At 42.9% G+C, this 21,569-nt stretch overlaps 1 protein-coding gene across 1 annotated transcript in view; it reads left to right on the top strand.

Moving 5' to 3' along the window:
- Positions 1 to 4,021: 4,021 nt before the first annotated feature.
- Positions 4,022 to 21,569, top strand: part of ST3GAL2 (ST3 beta-galactoside alpha-2,3-sialyltransferase 2) — a 39,136-nt gene continuing 21,588 nt past the window's right edge. Inside the window, exon 1 of the mRNA XM_075189403.1 lies at positions 4,022 to 4,381. The gene's annotated coding sequence lies outside the window, so the exon portion shown is untranslated. The remainder of the gene's footprint in view (positions 4,382 to 21,569) is intronic.

The raw sequence follows: 21,569 nt of genomic DNA, 5'->3' as shown, positions 1-21,569 counted from the left end.
GAGCCCGGCTGTTACTGCGCATGCGCCAGATTCCCTGTATGAAGCCACTCTCAGTACAGCAGGGGGCGCTCTCTTCCTGTACCAGCAGCTGCCGACAGGTGGCAGCAACTGTCCAATGTAAGTGTTGTGGGAAATATAGTCATGAGGTTCAGTAAATACATTTTATATATATATATATATTAGTATTACCAGGTTTATCCCAGGAAATTGTTAGACTATACATTCCTCTTCTTTCTGTGTGGTACATACAGTTCTTACCTTTAATTCATATGTATATTGGGGCTGGATCATGTAGAAATAACTTATTGTAGATATTTATTTTAATTAGGGGTTCTGTATATCATTGTAAATGTACTGCTTTTATATATTGTGTTGTATTTCTGATGTATTATGTCATGCTAGAGGAAATCCGTTCTGCTGAAGGCAAGAAATGTTAAATAGGTCCTTTCATCTCAGAAGTGACAACCACATGCTTAAGTCTGAATGCCCAGCAGGAGGTCTTACCTATCATCCTATCTTGTTAAAAAGACATAGAACAACATAAATAATGCAACCTGCAATTCATTTATGAAAATTATGTAAATTTTGTTAAAGCTTAACATTGCGTTAACTCCAAGTCTAAATAAAATATCACATCCTGATGTTAAATTATCTGAAGTGATTGCAGCCGTTTCGGTGCCCGGTCAGAATAGGGGGCTGGTTTACCCACTGCCCGGAATTGTGTCAAAATCTGTATAAAAAGAGCTATGTTTGACCATGTAATGTATCATTCGATCTGTACCTTCTGGATGATTACCAGTACCTTAAATTAGTGAGTAATAGTCCTTGTCAGGACTCTTGAGCAATAAACCATCACTGCTTGAAGACTCTCCTCTAGTCCTCAAACCTTCAAGCGTTCACTGAAAACCCACCTCTTTAGACAAGCTTATAATATTCCTCAACCACCCTCTTAATATTCCCTAGGTTACCCCATTACCACCCTCTACACAGCTAACACAAGACAACAACCCTCTGACCAACACTGCAACACACACAACCCACTCAGTACTTTTACCTTTGCGTTCTAGCTGGTCCATTGTGCAATATGATGTAACACCTGCCCTTGTGTATCACACTCCCATTGTCCTATAGATTGTAAGCTTGTGAGCAGGGTTCTCTTACCTCTCTGTCTGTATGTATCACCCAGTATGTCTTATTAATGTTTGTTCCCAATTGTAAAGCGCTACGGAATTTGCTGCTGGTGCTATATAAATAAATGTTGATGATGATGATGATGATGATGAGCTACCTTGGGCTGGGTCACCTGCATTTTCTTACCTGTAAAATGTCCCCAATAGGCGGCTGAGCCCCCCCCTTCCCCAGCCAGCCCCTAGCTGTGCAACCATTGATTTATTCTGTGGTCCCAGCGACTGTCATCAGGATTCTACTGAACGCCTCTCCATCTAGCCGTGTGGTGGGACCTTCTCTTGTTCTATAGAAGCAGATGAAGGGCCGCTGACACCCTGTCCTGAGACGTCGGCGGCCCCGCCCTGGGGTATGCTCCGCCCTCTACCTCTCTTACTACCAACAGTAGAATAAATACTTTCATTAATCTAGTAACAAATGTCACAACCCCTTAATAATTCACTGTTCCAAATCTTCTGCAACCGGATCTACAATTCATGTTATCAAGTTGTATAACCCAGATATCTGTTATACAACCACAGGGATGTAATCAGTGTAATCTCAGTTCCTTCAAACACTATAATCTCTGAGATTTACTTCTCCTAACAATAACTTTCACCAAATAGCAGCTGTTAGAAACGGTTTCCTCATTGTCTGCCCATCACCTCCTACTTTCAGATAATTGTCAGTGCAACACTTTCCTTGTTCCAGCACTGTTGATGTTTGTTTGCTGCTCCTTCTGCTAGACCAGTGTTACCATCTGCCGCAGTACATAGTCCAGCGTTACCATCTGCCGCTGTACATAGTCCAGCTATTAACCCCTCGTGTGGATCCTGATCCCCTCTGCCTCTTCCTCTGACTCCTACTGGTCTTTGGGGTAGTAGGCTGCTACACTGAGTCTTCCAGCTCCCGGAGCCATCTCTGCATCTCTGGGTACGGGTTTCCAGGTTCAGGCTTGACCATGTTCTGAGTTCTGGGGTGGTCTGATCCCTTTGGGGTCGCTCCTTCCTTTGTCCCAGGTCCTGAGTTACCCGGGGCCAGTCCCAGGGTATTCAGTCCACGCGGGAGCCACCCCTGGTATTCCATACCTTAGTTCTGAGCCTTCCCGTCCCTGAATTGGTACAATAATCCTCTGAGTTTCTGGATCCTTGGGGGTACTGATTTCCTGGCCGTGGCTTCTGTCTCTCTGTTCCTGTGACCAGGTTCCAATCCACCATGTCCAGATTACAGTCAGTTATCCCACTATGGAGACCAGTCCAGAATTTCTCCTCCTGTCATATCTAGTCATGAATAGAGTACATCCTCCCTCAATAAGCAGGTCATCCGGCCACCTACGTTCCACTTCACCCCTGCTACAGCTGGTCCCAAGGCTCCCGAGACGGATCCCAGAAACCCTATTGCCATGACATATATATTGTGACATACACGGGAATAGTGTTTCTGGGCAGATATGTTAGTCCCAGGTTTCTGACCTACATGTTTTAAAAACCCCAGGGAGATGGTTGGTCAGCTTTAAGTAAAGGTTTCCTGGGATGTAAATGGAGAGAGAAGGATGGGCTCCATTTACAAGGCCCAATCCTGGACTTCTGTTCTGCCAGTCTGATAGCAGACTGGTTAATGATTGTACCTGTAAGGTGTCAGATCAGTCTGTGTCTCTGCTCTGCCTGGGGAAAGTGACTACAGAGTCTCTATCTGTTGTGAGTAAACTATATCTGCTGGAGAAGAGAAAGGAAAAAATAATGAAATCGCTGATATGCAAAATATTGATAGAGTTCAATTAAAATACATATAAAAAAACACAGATCTCTAACATAAGCTGACACTCCTAATATGAATCAGTTTTCCTCTGCAGAAACCGCCAATCACGAGCCAGTGGGTGGAGAAACGCGTTGAACGTTGTGAGATGCTGGTGCCCACACTGTTACCAATTAGTATCTGTTTGTTTTGGGAGCACATTCTATTACAGATATTGCTGCATATTCCTACTAGCAGCTAAATATATATATAACTGTTTCTGTTTAATTCAAGCCTTTTATGTCATCTCCTGAAGAATATTTCTGGAATTACAAACCTTTCTGACTGATCAAGTTTCATAACTTTTTATTCTCAACATACAGGATTTGGTCATATCATCATCATCATCATCATCATTTATTTATATAGCGCCAACATATTCCGTAGCGCTTTACAATTGGGACCTTTAAAGATCTCTAATTCAAAAGGAACATTTATATCAGTCTTTAGATTCATTGAGAAAATATTTTTGCAGTTGATCAATTGGTGCATCTAACGATTATTAATGATTGAATATTTATTCAATATTGCAGTTATTAATTCATGGATATTTTGTGATATATGTATTTGTGGTTGCTGACTGATTCGTATTAGGCTGTCAGTTTAAGTTAGGGATCCGTGCTGTATTTTTTGCTGAAACTAATTATCCTTTCCAACTGTTCTAGAACCTTTACCAAAAGCAGAATCAGACCAGTCACATCAGTCCGTCCCCATATGTACATTACTTACATCATAGCAGATGTTACAGGAGTGTCTACAAAACGGATTTCTGGTTAAGATATGCAACCTCAAGGCTTCTACTTCCCCTTAGTTCTTTCCTGTATCTTTCTATGGAAACACAGATTGAGTAATATTTATAAAGCAGTTGCTAGACAATTGTCCCTTATATTAAGTGTGTCATATGAAATGTAATATTTCTACGTTAATTTAGTATGAAGTAATCTGTACTGGCACGGGGCTCATATGAATTATGTTTAATAAAAGATTAATAAGAATAATAACAAAAAGAACGTTCAGGGAGAGTTGACAAGTTGGTTTCCTCGTGTATCTGGGTACAGGGCGATGACGCTAGTGTGGTGAATGGGGAAGGAAATAGTTTCATTCGAGCTTAAGAGGCAGCTTTCTCCAATGTATAACCATTGAGAGACGACTGTCCGTCCTGACACCTTAGCACAGTCTCCCAAAATCAGGACTGTTCCTCCAGAATTGTGAGAGATGTCAGAGGGTGCTGCTCTCCTACCTGTTCTTGTAGCGATGACCAACAGCGGCTGATGGTGTCTTAAGGCCAATTACTGCTTTTATGGATCCTGGAATGTTGGGGTCCTGTCTGTAAAACAGAAACAGGTTCTGCTGCCCACCTGGACAGATGAGCAACAAGTGAACTCCATCCAACAATTTCGATTTGAGGGGACTATCCTCAAAGGTAAGGACCTTTGTGGTGACTTCCGGAAGTGTAGGGGGTATCTCCCGTTAGCTATGAGGTAAGCAGCGATGCAAGAGTCTTTTCTGGGAATGGAAGGAGAGGGGGATGGGAGTGACCTAGCACTTTGGAAGCCCTCAGAAGATATGGCACATCCCCAAGTGACATGACAACCATGCTTCATCTTGGTGTGATAATGCCCCTTCTCTTGTGGGACCTCGGTGATGTCAAATAAAGGCGCAAAATCATAGAAACTTAGAATTTGACGGCAGATAAGAACCGCTTGGCCCATATAATCTGCCTATTTTTTTTATTAACCTATGGTAACCTCAAACCCTATTTGTCTTTTAATCTTTGTATGGATATCCTTATGTCTATTCCAAGTATTATTACATTACTCTACTGTATTACCCTCTACCACCTCTGATGGGAGGCTATTCCACTTATCCACTACCCTTCCTGTGAAGTAACTTCCTCTGAACCTATGTCCCCCCAGTGTCAGTACATGTCTTCGTTTTCTAATACTTCTCTTCCCCCAGTGTCAGTGCATGTCCTCGTGTTCTAATACTTCTCTTCCCCCAGTGTCAGTACATGTCCTCGTGTTCTAATACTTCTCTCCCCCCCCCAGTGTCAGTACATGTCCTTGTGTTCTAATACTTCTCTTCCCCCCAGTGTCAGTACATGTCCTCGTGTTCTAATACTTCTCTTCCCCCCAGTGTCAGTACATGTCCCTGTGTTCTAATACTTCTCTTCCTCCCCAGTGTCAGTGCATGTCCTCGTGTTCTAATACTTCTCTTCCCCCCAGTGTCAGTACATGTCCTCGTGTTCTAATACTTCTCTTCCCCCCAGTGTCAGTACATGTCCTCGTGTTCTAATACTTCTCTTCCCCCCAGTGTCAGTACATGTCCTCGTGTTCTAGTACTTTTTCCCCCCCCCCAGTGTCAGTACATGTCCTCGTGTTCTAATACTTCTCTTCCCCCCAGTGTCAGTACATGTCCTCGTGTTCTAGTACTTCTCTTCCCCCCCAGTGTCAGTACATGTCCTCGTGTTCTAATACTTCTCTTCCCCCCAGTGTCAGTACATGTCCTTGTGTTCTAATACTTCTCTTCCCCCCAGTGTCAGTACATGTCCTCGTGTCCTAATACTTCTCTTCCCCCCAGTGTCAGTACATGTCCTCGTGTTCTAATACTTCTCTTCCCCCCCAGTGTCAGTACATGTCCTTGTGTTCTAATACTTCTCTTCCCCCCAGTGTCAGTGCATGTCCTCGTGTTCTAATACTTCTCTTCTCCCCAGTGTCAGTACATGTCCTAGTGTTCTAATACTTCTCTTCCCCCCAGTGTCAGTACATGTCCTCGTGTTCTAATACTTCTCTTCCCCCCAGTGTCAGTACATGTCCTCGTGTTCTAATACTTCTCTTCCCCCCAGTGTCAGTGCATGTCCTCATGTTCTAATACTTCTCTTCCCCCCCAGTGTCAGTACATGTCCTCGTGTTCTAATACTTCTCTTCCCCCCAGTGTCAGTACATGTCCTCGTGTTCTAATACTTCTCTTCCCCCCAGTGTCAGTACATGTCCTCATGTTCTAATACTTCTCTTCCCTCCAGTGTCAGTACATGTCCTCGTGTTCTAGTACTTCTCTTCCCCCCAGTGTCAGTGCATGTCCTCATGTTCTAATACTTCTCTTCCCCCCAGTGTCAGTACATGTCCTCATGTTCTAATACTTCTCTTCCCTCCAGTGTCAGTGCATGTCCTCGTGTTCTAATACTTCTCTTCCCTCCAGTGTCAGTGCATGTCCTCATGTTCTAATACTTCTCTTCCCCCCAGTGTCAGTACATGTCCTCGTGTTCTAATACTTCTCTTCCCTCCAGTGTCAGTACATGTCCTCGTGTTCTAATACTTCTCTTCCCTCCAGTGTCAGTGCATGTCCTCGTGTTCTAATACTTCTCTTCCCCCCAGTGTCAGTGCATGTCCTCATGTTCTAATACTTCTCTTCCCCCCCAGTGTCAGTACATGTCCTCGTGTTCTAATACTTCTCTTCCCCCCAGTGTCAGTACATGTCCTCGTGTTCTAATACTTCTCTTCCCCCCAGTGTCAGTACATGTCCTCATGTTCTAATACTTCTCTTCCCTCCAGTGTCAGTACATGTCCTCGTGTTCTAGTACTTCTCTTCCCCCCAGTGTCAGTGCATGTCCTCATGTTCTAATACTTCTCTTCCCCCCAGTGTCAGTACATGTCCTCATGTTCTAATACTTCTCTTCCCTCCAGTGTCAGTGCATGTCCTCGTGTTCTAATACTTCTCTTCCCTCCAGTGTCAGTGCATGTCCTCATGTTCTAATACTTCTCTTCCCCCCAGTGTCAGTACATGTCCTCGTGTTCTAATACTTCTCTTCCCTCCAGTGTCAGTACATGTCCTCGTGTTCTAATACTTCTCTTCCCTCCAGTGTCAGTGCATGTCCTCGTGTTCTAATACTTCTCTTCCCCCCAGTGTCAGTGCATGTCCTCATGTTCTAATACTTCTCTTCCCCCCCAGTGTCAGTGCATGTCCTTGTGTTCTAATACTTCTCTTCCCCCCAGTGTCAGTACATGTCCTCATGTTCTAATACTTCTCTTCCCTCCAGTGTCAGTACATGTCCTCGTGTTCTAGTACTTCTCTTCCCCCCAGTGTCAGTGCATGTCCTCATGTTCTAATACTTCTCTTCCCCCCAGTGTCAGTACATGTCCTCATGTTCTAATACTTCTCTTCCCCCCAGTGTCAGTACATGTCCTTGTGTTCTAATACTTCTCTTCCCCCCAGTGTCAGTGCATGTCCTCGTGTTCTAATACTTCTCTTCTCCCCAGTGTCAGTACATGTCCTAGTGTTCTAATACTTCTCTTCCCCCCAGTGTCAGTACATGTCCTCGTGTTCTAATACTTCTCTTCCCCCCAGTGTCAGTACATGTCCTCGTGTTCTAATACTTCTCTTCCCCCCAGTGTCAGTGCATGTCCTCATGTTCTAATACTTCTCTTCCCCCCCAGTGTCAGTACATGTCCTCGTGTTCTAATACTTCTCTTCCCCCCAGTGTCAGTACATGTCCTCGTGTTCTAATACTTCTCTTCCCCCCAGTGTCAGTACATGTCCTCATGTTCTAATACTTCTCTTCCCTCCAGTGTCAGTACATGTCCTCGTGTTCTAGTACTTCTCTTCCCCCCAGTGTCAGTGCATGTCCTCATGTTCTAATACTTCTCTTCCCCCCAGTGTCAGTACATGTCCTCATGTTCTAATACTTCTCTTCCCTCCAGTGTCAGTGCATGTCCTCGTGTTCTAATACTTCTCTTCCCTCCAGTGTCAGTGCATGTCCTCATGTTCTAATACTTCTCTTCCCCCCAGTGTCAGTACATGTCCTCGTGTTCTAATACTTCTCTTCCCTCCAGTGTCAGTACATGTCCTCGTGTTCTAATACTTCTCTTCCCTCCAGTGTCAGTGCATGTCCTCGTGTTCTAATACTTCTCTTCCCCCCAGTGTCAGTGCATGTCCTCATGTTCTAATACTTCTCTTCCCCCCCAGTGTCAGTACATGTCCTCGTGTTCTAATACTTCTCTTCCCCCCAGTGTCAGTACATGTCCTCGTGTTCTAATACTTCTCTTCCCCCCAGTGTCAGTACATGTCCTCGTGTTCTAATACTTCTCTTCCCCCCAGTGTCAGTACATGTCCTCATGTTCTAATACTTCTCTTCCCTCCAGTGTCAGTACATGTCCTCGTGTTCTAGTACTTCTCTTCCCCCCAGTGTCAGTGCATGTCCTCATGTTCTAATACTTCTCTTCCCCCCAGTGTCAGTACATGTCCTCATGTTCTAATACTTCTCTTCCCTCCAGTGTCAGTGCATGTCCTCGTGTTCTAATACTTCTCTTCCCTCCAGTGTCAGTGCATGTCCTCATGTTCTAATACTTCTCTTCCCCCCAGTGTCAGTACATGTCCTCGTGTTCTAATACTTCTCTTCCCTCCAGTGTCAGTACATGTCCTCGTGTTCTAATACTTCTCTTCCCTCCAGTGTCAGTGCATGTCCTCGTGTTCTAATACTTCTCTTCCCCCCAGTGTCAGTGCATGTCCTCGTGTTCTAATACTTCTCTTCCCCCCCAGTGTCAGTGCATGTCCTTGTGTTCTAATACTTCTCTTCCCCCCAGTGTCAGTACATGTCCTCATGTTCTAATACTTCTCTTCCCTCCAGTGTCAGTACATGTCCTCGTGTTCTAGTACTTCTCTTCCCCCCAGTGTCAGTGCATGTCCTCATGTTCTAATACTTCTCTTCCCCCCAGTGTCAGTACATGTCCTCATGTTCTAATACTTCTCTTCCCTCCAGTGTCAGTACATGTCCTCATGTTCTAATACTTCTCTCCCCCCCAGTGTCAGTACATGTCCTCGTGTTCTAATACTTCTCTTCCCTCCAGTGTCAGTACATGTCCTCGTGTTCTAATACTTCTCTTCCCCCCCAGTGTCAGTGCATGTCCTCGTGTTCTAATACTTCTCGTCCATTGTAGAATGTTTCCCTCCTGCACCTTGTTTAAACCCTTCATATATTTGAAAATTTCTATCATGTCCCCCCGTTCCCTTCTCTGCTCCAAACTATACATATTAAGATCTTTTAGTCTTTCCGGGTAAGTTTTGTGCTGTAGCCTATGCACCATTTTAGTTGCCCTTCACTATGAGGAGCAGTGAAACGATGAGAAGGATAAACCAGTGATTGTGGCATTGGGCTGCACAGGGCAGGTAACAGTAGATTAATGATGAGCAGCGCACAGATATATGATTTATACAGAACACTGACTGCATTTCTTGTACACAATCAAATAATGATATTAAGCACCTATATAAATAATCACAAACCGTAGACAGTTCAGTATAAAAATCAAATAACAACATCCTTGAAATGACAGTGATGGAGCCGGGAGTATGATGGAAACATAAAACTGTTTTATTGTTGTAAGAACTCAGCCCAGGTAATGCAGAGTAAACACAGAGCAGGTACAGCCGAGTATAATAAACAAACCTCCGGGTGTGGCTGGAGAACAGGTAAACAGTAAATAAATACAAAACAGCAGGTACAGGGAATCTTAGCTGAACAATGGTGAACAGCCAGGACCAAGGATTCACAGCAACAGGCTGTAGGTTTGCAGGAAATCCAGTCATTGACTAGCAAGGTGCATGAAGAGGAGCATTATACTTAGTCCGTGTGGCAGGGGCCGGTGAATAACAGGGGAGAAGATTAACTCCTGCCAGGCCCGGTTCAAAACAAGGACAGGGTCCTAACACTAGGGTAGGGAGGGGTAATTAGAATGCAGCCCTATTTCCCTATGAAGGGTGTTCTGCACCCTTAAATGGATATATAGAAGACATGAAATCAAAGTTTGGGATAAGGGCACAAATGGTAAGAAATTTGAAAGGGGAAAGTATAGAAGTTATGAAGACGGTAGAATATTTGTATTTACTGTGTTAGCGCAATATTCAAAGTGTTATACACATATTGCATTAATAAAGGGCAAATCCCTGGGTAAGATACAGTGAAACTGAGCAGTAAGAAGATAGCGATGTATGTTACCAGTATTATGGTTAGTAACGTGATGTCCGGGATTGTCCTCCTCTGAATCAATAGTTTAATGAATTTTGATATGAGATGATCCGGGTTGTTCAGCAGGAGAGTTATCCAGGGGAAAGAGGCCTTTAGTTGGTTCCTTTCCGTGGGTGCAGGGATCTCCGATTGGTCGTTGTGGCTGGATCACTGATAAATAACTTATTACATAAATTTATTTCAATTAGGAGCGCAGTGCATCGATGTATATCACTGCAAATGTACTGATATTTGTATTAGAAATGTACTGATCTCTTATGTGTTGGAGGAAGTGTGTTTTTGAAAGAAAGGACGTCCCATGCTAATAAGGCCTTTTTCATCTGTGAGTTACAAACACTTTTTTAGCCTGAATAAAAAGCCTTTTTAAAACAGGCAGACGAACTGCATGAATAATGCAACCAGCAAGTAATTTAGGAAATCACAGATCGATGTGAATTTTGCTAAATCCAAGATTAGATAATATATTGCATCCTGATGCTAAAAATCTGGTGTAATATCTCAGACTTTGCGGTGCTAACTAGGAAGGTAGTTGGATTACCTCTGTTAACATGTGTGCATTTTGTATTTTAAATGTATTATACCATCTGTAACTTCTGGATGATCACCAGTACCACTAACTGGTGTGTAATGGTCCTGGTCAGGACTCTTGAGCAATAAACCATCACTGCTTGAAGATCCTGCCTGACGCCAATTACCTGCTGCATCCTGTGACCAACATATAAGAGCTTACACTCTAATCCGTTCCCCGGCTGTCCTGTGTTGAACCCAGCGTCTCTGTGTCAATGCTCTGCCCACTCAGTCCTGATCCATAGTACGCGGTCAGGAGGTACCAGCAAAGAGGCGCAGTAGCAGCTATACCAGCTACCCCAGAACTAAGCGCTTCTATGTGCCATAAAGGAGCCCAGTGGCAGTGAGACTCTTCTACAACTATTGAGCAGTTCTCATTCCCAATCAGCGAGTGTCTGGTGACACCAATATGAGTGGTCAGTAATAGTCGGTTACTGACGGTGAAAAAGAAAACCCAGATAAACTGTGCAAGAAGAACATTCTGTCATCCTTCTTCCCCCAACAGACTGGATGGCAGCAGAAGCCCATCCGATGACATCTAGGATTTTAGATTTAATTGTTAAAAAGGGGCTTGCCTCCCCCTGTGGAGATTTTTCCTGGCGTCAGTAAATAATACAAACAATAGCAAAAATAGAAAGTTTTTTACATCTCTCAAGCCGACGCAGACGAGACCCTTTGCTTCTCCCCCTTTAGTGACGTGATACTTGCATTGACACGATACTGCTTTCAAACTGAATGATATCTCCTATATAACAGCCTATCATAGATCAACACATTCAGGAACAATTTATATTGAATTGATGGTGTCGGTTCCACTCTATGAAGTAGAAACAATTACATACAATAAACACCCATATGACTTTTAGCATCAGGATGCAATATATTATCTAATCTTGGTTTTAGCAAAATTCACATCAATCTGTGATTTCCTAAATTACTTGCTGGTTGCATTATAATCCATTATTATAATCCATTAATTTCATATTTAAGGGGTCACAGTTTTGAGACTATCAGAGGGTGGACTGTTAAAGTCATTAATCTTAGTACATCATATCGTTATGAAAAGATCAATTTTGGGTGCGATCGCGACTTATACTTTTAGTATATTTTTCGATTGCATAGCAAACCATATTTTATGCACAGTAATTAGTTACACATAATATTAATAAGAAGTTAGGTTAATTAAGAAAGTATTAAATTAAATATTCACACCTTTAGTATGTTTGAAATAGATCTAGTAGCAGTAGGATATACACTTTTGAAAACCAACTGAAGCTAATACAATGAAGACATTTTGACCTATTGTGCGTTGAGTTATTGCGATTTTTTTACCTCTTGACCAATGATATGTAACTGTATTGTATTGAGCTGTATAAAACACCACAGTCTGTGACTGCAAGTAGGCATTCTGGGTAGGCTAGTTGCCATTGTGCTTTGTACTAGACTCAACTCTGTACTGTTGGTACTTTTGAATTTACTTTGGTTGTGAATACATCCTTTTGTGCTTTGGAGCCACCTCATTTTGGATCAGACAATCAAATTTTTTACCTTTAATACTTGGTGTCACTCACCGGACTGTGAGTGCTTCTTCCCGGACATTTAGGAACCGTGGCCGTCCTCCATCCTGAGGGACTGCGCATGCGCAGCCCTTTCTAATCCTTCAGTGTATGTTCCTTTAACTTAATTGGCAGATCAGGCAACACTCCCTATATTAAGCACCTGTGGTCAACACCACGTTGCCTGATCTTGGAGTCTCATTCCCCATGAGTCTCTGAAGGTGTTCCTGTGTTTCCTCGTTTATTCAGCGCTGCTGATTCCTGTGGTTTCCAAACCACTTCTACCTCTGTGGTTTCCAAACCACTGCTACTACTGTGGTTCCCATACCACTTCTACCTTTCTGTGTATCATCGTGACTGTTAGCTGATTCCTATCCGCTGCCTCCGTGCACTACAGTCTTCTAACCACTTCAACTCTACCATATATTATTGTGACTGTTAGCTGATTCCTATCGCTGCCTCCGTGCACTACAGTCTTCAATCCACATCCACTCACCTGTTCATCATCGTGACTGTTAGCTGATTCCTATCCGCTGCCTCCGTGCACTACAGTCTTCAACCTGCAACTCGTCTGTGTTTCATCGTGACTGTTTGGCTGATTCCTATCGCTGCCTCTGTGCACTACTGCCTTCTATTCACATCCACTCACCTGTTCATCATCGTGACTGTTAGCTGATTCCTATCCGCTGCCTCCGTGCACTACAGTCTTCAACCTGCAACTCGTCTGTGTTTCATCGTGACTGTTTGGCTGATTCCTATCCGCTGCCTCTGTGCGCTTCAGTCTTCAGTTCATCTCAACTCTCCCGTGTTTCCTCGAGACTGCTGCCACTATTGCTATCCGCTACTCTCCGTGATCAACAGTTCCAGTTCAACTCTGCTCTCCCGTGTCCCATCGTTACTGCACCTGCTGGTTGCTATTGGCTACCTCCGTGTGTCCGCAGAGACCTGCTGCTGCTACTCCTCAGCTCTACTCATCCATCTACTGCTGATCCGCTCTCCACGCTTTCCTGTGTTCCCGCTGGTCTCTACCCGCCTGTCAGCATTGGATTCGTGTCTCTCTATTTACCTCTCTGCTAGACCATCGCCATTCTCCAGGGTCCTCCAGGAGTCTAGTTCCACGCTCTACTGATTCCTGTATATTTGTTTCCCTGCTGGTCTACCTACCTGTGCGCTGCACCTACTAGACCACCGCTTCACCCATCCAGGGACTTTGCATCCTGCCGGCCTCCTGCCGTTCAGGTATCTCTGCACTCCTGTCTGACTGCCTGCTTCTGAACCACGGTATGCATACTTCTCATTGACTGTGCTGGTGTATTGCATATCTTGCTGGACTGTGTTGGTTCTCCTCTGGAGTTTGCTATCCGCTGAGTCTATTGCCATCATTGACTGTGTTATCTCGTGCCGGATTACTTCAAGAGACTTTCTATTATGGCAGTGCTGTTCAGTCATATATATATATATATATTGTGCATATTACTGTGGATCAAGTTTAAGGTGCCCGTGTATATCTTGTGTTGCAGTCTCTCCCCGTGCACCTCCTCACATATATATTCAGTGGTACAACTTGCTAGAGGCAGACCACTGATCTCTGTTTCCGGTATCACCTGTTCCAGTATCCTCTCACATAGCAGTGGTACAACTTGCTAACGCAGACCACTGACTCCCCGGATACCTCCACTTGGATTCCATTCCTTCACTCAGACAGCGGTACAACTTGCTATCCGCAGACCGCTGACTCTCATCACCTCCTCGTTTCTGTTGGACATTCCTCCTCACTATAGCAGTGGTACAACTTGCTACCGCAGACCACTGACTACCTTCACGTGTCCTTTGTCCATACAGTTCCTCGTGTATTATTACCTCCATATTGCCAGTACTGCTAGTCATAGACTTTCTTGAGCATCTCATCATCTGCTATTTCCTGTTCCGTGATCACCCTGCTACCAGAGTACCATATTACCACCTATACTGCTCTGGTAAGCCTATCACCTGGTGATCCCTGGGTAAAGACTCCTAGTGCCCGTGACACTTGGTCAACTCATCTGCTCCTTTGCACACAAGAAGAATGGCGCTGTTGGAAGTGGCTAAATAAGAATACAATAATATAGTGTAAATACAAATGAGAATAAAATAAGAGATTAGTTATAATAATAAACAAATGTTTAATACACAACACCATAAAAAAAATATACACAGAATAAAATGCAATAAAAACCTATGTCAAATATTAGGCTCTTAGAAATAACTCCCCGCTAGGAATAACAAGTCTTGTATAACCTTTAAACCTAAAGTATAGTAAATTCTCTCCAGGGATCCCCCATTGTCTTAATTAGAGAACCAAATATCCTCAAAACAATGTCACTCGATTGGAGATCTGATCCCAACAAATTTATGAGAGTGGAACTTAGGGTAAGGAAATCCTCCAAATAAACAAATTGCCGATATACTGGCTCACCGCAGCGGAACAATATAGATCCACATCCTGGACTGCGACAGAGAAAAAAATCTTCTTATTGGTAAATTTTAGATCAGTGCCCTCCGAAGGGGAAAGAAGAAAAAGTCCAAAGCTGTGTGAGATGTCGCAGACCTGCTGGACCTTCTGTTGCCGCCTAATTTGTCCGTCCAGGAGCTTGATGACATGTGAGCTTTGTGCCTCATATAAAGCTCCTAGCGCTGCGGTGAGATGATGAGAGCCAGCATCCTAGGTAGATGTACTACCTGACGCGTTTCGTCCTGGAGCACCAGCACCTTCTCAAAGCTGCCACATGAATGTCCCAGGTGTCATTATATAGAAAGACTTAAAGAAGTAGGTGTTCCTAACAGTTAATTAGCCATTTCAGGATCTCCAAATCTCGCATTCACTGTATCACCATGGTATAATGTATTGCTCTAATTTATATAGAAAATCTCTCCAAAACAACCAAAGAAAATAAAAAAATATAGACTTTTATTTCATTAAAATAATGTAATTTTATTAGAAATCAAATTGAAAGAACCAATCCCTTAAAAGGTCATATATCTTCTATAGTATTTACTCACTCTAAATGAATAATTTTACTGACACTGGGATGTTATCATCACAAGTATAAGTATACACACTAGTCACTATAAATCGTTACACATAAACACCGACCAACATCTATTAAAGTTACATATCAAAAAATTAATTCATAAAATAAACAATAATCGTTTCTCACTGTGGCAAGATAAAGTAACAATAACGATTATTTACCTAAATAAATACATAATACTAAATAACAGACAAAAACCTCAAATTCCAAATTAAGATCTCCAGCAAACAATAGATACAGTTATACATGTTCTCCGTTGACCTCCAATATCACCTCTATACTGAGACCTAATCTACATCCCCCCAACTCTCTCTCTCCCTCCCTTCCTGTGTGTCTGACTGGACGCTACTTCAAGCTCCACATATCAAAAACGAAATTCATAATTCTTCCACCACAGCGTCACATCCCCTCGTCTGATCTCCCATAAGGTTGATGGTGTCGCCCTCTCCCCTGTTCTCCAACGCACACTGCCTGGGGGTCATCATTGACTCCACCCTCGATTCCACTCCCCACATCCAGTCCCGTGCCAATTCCTGTTGCCTAAATCTATGCAACTCAGCCAAGATTCGCCCTTCCCTCTCCCTAGATGCCACCAAGACCATAATCCATGCTCTTGTCCTCTCCCACCTTGATTATTGCAATCTATTTCTTCTCTGGCTTGCCTGACAAATGCCTGGTCCCCCTTAAATCTGTTCTGAATGCAGCATCGCAGCTAATCTTCCTCTCCCAACGTTTCTCTTCTGCTGTGCCTCTCTGCAAAGCCCTCCATTGGCTCCCCACTCTCTGAATACCCTTACTCAGAGCCCTCCAACGCCTCCTCTCCTACATCTTCGACCTTGTCAAGATAAACTCCTCTACTTGCCCACTGCGTTCTGTCAATGACCTGCGTCTCTCCCCATCACCTACCACCACCTCACACTCCCGCCTTCAGGACTTTGATCCCGCTGCTCCCCACATTTGGATCTCTTTGCCCCACCCATTCAGACTTGCCTCCAACCTCAAAACTTTGAAATGTTCCCTCAAAACGCACATTTTCCCACTTGCCTCCATAGTCTCAAGCCCCCAACACAGTCACAGACTACACTGGGGACTGCACGCTCCTGGGCCCCCATACACTGGATCTGCGGGGCAGCTTATATTTCTCTGTCCTTAAACAGCATCTAATAGTATTGCAGTATCACTTCTCATATCTCCTCTCTAGCAGTTCCTCACAAGGATCCAGGTTTAGAGTTAGGGTTAGAGTTAGGGTTATGATAATATATGTGGGCAGCACAGTGGCTCAGTGGTTAGCACTTCTGCCTCACAGCACTGGGGTCATGAGTTCAATTCCCAACCATGGCCTTATCTGTGTGGAGTTTGTATGTTCTCCCCGTGTTTGCGTGGGTTTCCTCCGGGTGCTCCGGTTTCCTCCCACACTCCAAAAAACATACTACTAGGTTAATTGGCTGCTATCAAAATTGACCCTAGTCTTTATGTGTATGTCTGTGTGTGTTGTAGGGAATTTAGATTGTAAGGTTCAATGAGGCAGAGACTGATGTGAGTTCTCTGTATAGCTCTGCGGAATTAGTGACACTATATAAATAGCTGATGATAATGCTGAAATATGCTGAGTACAACATTTGTACCTAAAAAAAAACATTTTGTGCTGCAGGGGAGAAACACCAGATGAAACACGTTGAGTATTAGATATAGACCTTCAAGTTAACATCCATACAAGGAAGAATGTAAGATATTGAAAAGGACATGCACAGTTTAACAAAGCAAGCACTCCAGCGACAAGCAGTGCCAAATTTGTGGCTGAAGTGCTTTGTTTTGTTTGTTCTGAGTCTAGTGCAGGCTTGGCTAACCTGTGGCACTCCAGGTGTTGTGAAACTACAAGTCCCAGCATACCCTTTCAGCAATAAGCTGCTATATATTGGCAAAGCGTACTGAGGCTTGTAGTTTCACAACACCTGGAGTTGCCACAGGTTAGCCAAGCCTGGTCTAGTGGGACAATCCTGATTTTTGGTGACTATTCTGCCCAATCTAAGGGGCAGGTCAAGACTATGTACTCTTTATATACACACTGCATTCTTTATATACTACACTATGGTGCTAGCTGCCCTTCGTGGGCTGACCACTCCCCCTCTAGTGATTGGTCTCGCCTCTATGATGGCTGGTCCCACCCCCTCAGGTGGGCCCCTAGCGTTGTAGTCCCCCGGTGGGCCCTGCATGCCCCAGTCCGACACTGACTGTTAAACAATCCTTAGCAAGAGGAAGCAATTATGAAATCTGTCACCCAGTCAAAAATCGGATCACAGACGCCATGGCTAGTATTAGATCTGCATCCAATATCCACTATTAATGCAGCTGGTTTTAGACAGTTACTTGAGGTCTTCTGTCCCCGTTACCAAATTCCATCACGACACCATTTTACTAGAAAAGCTATTCCTCACCTCTACCAGAAAGTTCATAAAAATGTAATTATTGGGCTACAAAATGTCATTCTACCCACTGTACACTTAACCACAGATATGGGGACAAGCGGAACTGGGAAAACTAAAGATCATATGACTGTGACAGCCCACTGGGTTGGTGATTCGCCTTCACCAGCAGGGACAGCAGCAGCATGTACCCAAGTACGTCACATCTTTCAGAAGTAGGCTACTCTGTGTATCATCTGCTTCACTAAGAGACATATTATATTATTATTATTATTACCGTAGATTTGTAAGGCACCACAGTGCTCCATAGCGCCGTACAGTAGGGAAGACAAGAACATACATAAAACCAGACATACATAAAACAAGAACAGACAAGGCAGACAAAATGAATGGAGACATGAAAATAAAGGGTATGAAGGACCCTGCTCATTAGAGATCTTACATTCTAAGGGGAGGAGGGCACAGCTGAAACAAGAGGAGTGAGTGTGGCTCAGAGGGGAGATTGGGATAGTTGTGAGGGTGCATTAGTGTGAATAGTGTTATCGAGGATAAGGTCACCTCTAAAAAAGAGATGTGTTTTCAAAGAGCATCTAAAGATTTGAAGGCTGTGGGAAAGTCTGATTGAGCGTGGTAGAGAATTCCATAAGTGGGGAGCAGCACGGGAGAAGTCTTATAGGCGGGAGTGAGAGGTGGTTATCCGAGACGGGACAAGGCGCAGGTCAGAGGTAATACTGCTGACAACCTGTTTGAAAAACTAAGGGATGTCATTGCCACACGGCTTATCCTGCTTGTACTCTCCTGAGGATATGTGATTTCTGATAATACCACCAATATTGTTAGAGCATTACAGCTGGGGGAATTCCATTACATTCCCTGTTTTGCTCACACACTCAACTTGGCGGTACAGAACTTTTTAAAAAATGACAATGACATGCAGGAGACATGTCTGTGTCCCGAAATATTTAGCGTAATTTTCGGGATTCTGCAACAGTATGTAGAAAAATGCAGCAGCTGCAAGAAGAATAGAATTTAGGGGGAATGTACTTTAGTCCAGCGCAGTGGAGAATACTTTCCGTGTTGTGCAAGGTGCTGAAACCACTCAAAGTAGTCACCTGTGAAGAGAGTGCAGATACTGTTAGCTTGAGTCAAGTGATTCCCCTAATTAGACTTTTTGAAAAGTAGCAAAAGAAATTGAAGGAGGAAATGAAACAAAGCAATTCCGCTAATTATGTTGGACTTGTAGATTAAATACTTTATTCGCTTCACCAGGATCCAAGAGTTATCAACATCTTGAAATCGGATCATTACATCTTGGCATCTGTGCTTGAACCTAGGTTTAAAAACAATGTCTTCTTTTTCTTTCCAACTGATCCAGATCTCAAGAGATGCAATGAGCTCCTGGTCAGCAAGCTGACAGCTCAAGTGGTACATGACACAATGACGTCTCCTCCTTCAGTTTCTCTGGAAATTGCTGCTAGGAAAAAACTTAGCTTTTCCAAAACACATGGAGATGAGTCTGCACAACATTTTGACATTTTGTCTGGTCTAAAAGAATTGTCCAAAAATCGTGATGTTCTTCCGTAAAATGAACTACAAGTTCCATGAGGAAGGCCATTACCAGCAATTACATCAAAGTATACAGACTTCTGTGATGGTGGATTCCAGCGGGGATGAATTAGTATTGTGTGAGGATGATGTACACACTGATGAGGGTGAATATGATGACAGTGTAGATTGCAGGTGCTGAGATCTAGCTGAGAGAAAGGAGCTAGCTGATGCTGGTATGCTTGGTAATATTTTGGGTAGAATGGCATGTTGGCAATTTAATGTTTTTCTACAGTATACTTTCACCTTTATTAGAGAGGTGTTTTTTTCTCTAAAAAAGGTACATTTTTTTATTTACATTTTTGTTTCCCTGACTTAAAACCACTATGCACTTGAACATAGGCTTTAGCACATGAGGTAGAGGGATTAGTATCATCATGACTGAGACTGGAGAGTGACAAGAACAATGCCACCCCTCCTGTTTCTGTATGAGCTATGGCACAGTAGAATGGTGACTTAAGGACACTGACAGCCCTATTATTACAATTTATGTTTCAGCACTGAACCCTGTCACCTCTCCTGTTTCTGAGTGAGCTGTGGCACAGTACAATGTGACTGGTGACTTTTAATAACCCTGTCAGCCCAGCAGCACAGGGGCCCTGTCCCAGAGGAAAGGATGTGCCTAAAAGTGCTAACTTAATATGACTTCATAACAAATGTATCCTGGAAGTTATATTGTATCCTCGTTATTTATCAGAAATCAGATCTCCTGTCTGCATATTGATTCACTGATCAGTAACCAGATCTGGTATCTATAAATAGAAAGTCCAAATTAACGGCGCTAAATTGTACCCAAAATTCTCAAGAAATGCTTCTACAAAAAAATAATAAAAATAAAAATAAAAAATAATGATGTTTTTCACCATATATGACAGGATGATTCCAAAATACACTTGACAATATAACATGTAGGCAATAATAGGTATATTGGAAATACAATAACCATCTAATTCAGTTCATTAGAAGTGCTTTTTCACTGTGGATAGAGGTTCACTCATAATGCAGAGGTATAATTAATGGCCACTTCACCGTCACATTCATATCAACAAGTAAGAAATCAATTCTTACCAGAAGATGTAAGCAAATGGGTACGTAGCAAGTTCTTTATTGCTTTTCTCCGTTTCCTCTAGATGGTGATGATGAACTCTCTTGCCAAATCACGTTACTTCCTTCAAGATGGCTCTCATGTGGCCAAATTCATTCATAAATCAGTCTGGGCTTCAACGCGTTTCAACCGTTAATACGGTCTTTTTCTAGAAGGTCAGCTTCTTGGAAAAGACCGTATTAACGCGTTGAAGCCCAGACTGATTTATGAATGAATTTCAAATTTGGGATTTATGATATGCGCTTACCTATTGGCCACATGAGAGCCATCTTGAAGGAAGTAACGTGATTTGGCAAGAGAGTTCATCATCACCATCTAGAGGAAACGGAGAAAAGCAATAAAGAACTTCCTACGTACCCATTTGCTTACATCTTCTGGTAAGAATTGATTTCTTACTTGTTGATATGAATGTGACGGTGAAGTGGCCATTAATTATACCTCTGCATTACGAGTGAACCTCTATCCACAGTGAAAAAGCACTTCTAATGAACTGAATTAGATGGTTATTGTATTTCCAATATACCTATTATTGCCTACATGTTATATTGTCAAGTGTATTTTGGAATCATCCTGTCATATATGGTGAAAAACATCATTATTTTTTTTTTTTTTTTGTAGAAGCATTTCTTGAGAATTTTGGGTACAATTTAGCGCCGTTAATTTGGACTTTCTATTTATCGATAACTATCTGATAGGTCTGTGTACCCTGTTTTATCCTGATATTCTGCAGCTTTATTGAATATAGATAGCTGACAGTCTTTTCTATCTTTGTTGATATCAGATCTGGTATCTGTAAAATTCATTCATTGATCAGTAATCAGTAATCATATCTTATGAGAGTGCATTGATCAGTAATCAGATCTGCTGTCAGTGCATTGATCAGTAATCAGATCTCCTGTCAGTGCATTGATCAGTAATCAGTTTTCCTGTCAGTACATTGATCAGTAATCAGTTTTCCTGTCAGTACATTGATCAGTAATCAGATCTCCTTTCAGTACATTGATCAGTGATCAGTTTTCCTGTCAGTACATTGATCAGTAATCAGATCTCCTGTCAGTACATTGATCAGTAATCAGATCTCCTTTCAGTACATTGATCAGTGATCAGTTTTCCTGTCAGTACATTGATCAGTAATCAGATCTCCTGTCAGTACATTGATCAGTAATCAGATCTCCTTTCAGTACATTGATCAGTGATCAGTTTTCCTGTCAGTACATTGATCAGTAATCAGATCACCTGTCAGTACATTGATCAGTTTTCCAG

Source organism: Mixophyes fleayi, chromosome 10, assembly GCF_038048845.1.
Source record: "Mixophyes fleayi isolate aMixFle1 chromosome 10, aMixFle1.hap1, whole genome shotgun sequence".
NCBI lineage: Eukaryota > Metazoa > Chordata > Amphibia > Anura > Limnodynastidae > Mixophyes > Mixophyes fleayi.
This window is presented reverse-complemented; position numbering and strand designations above follow the sequence as displayed.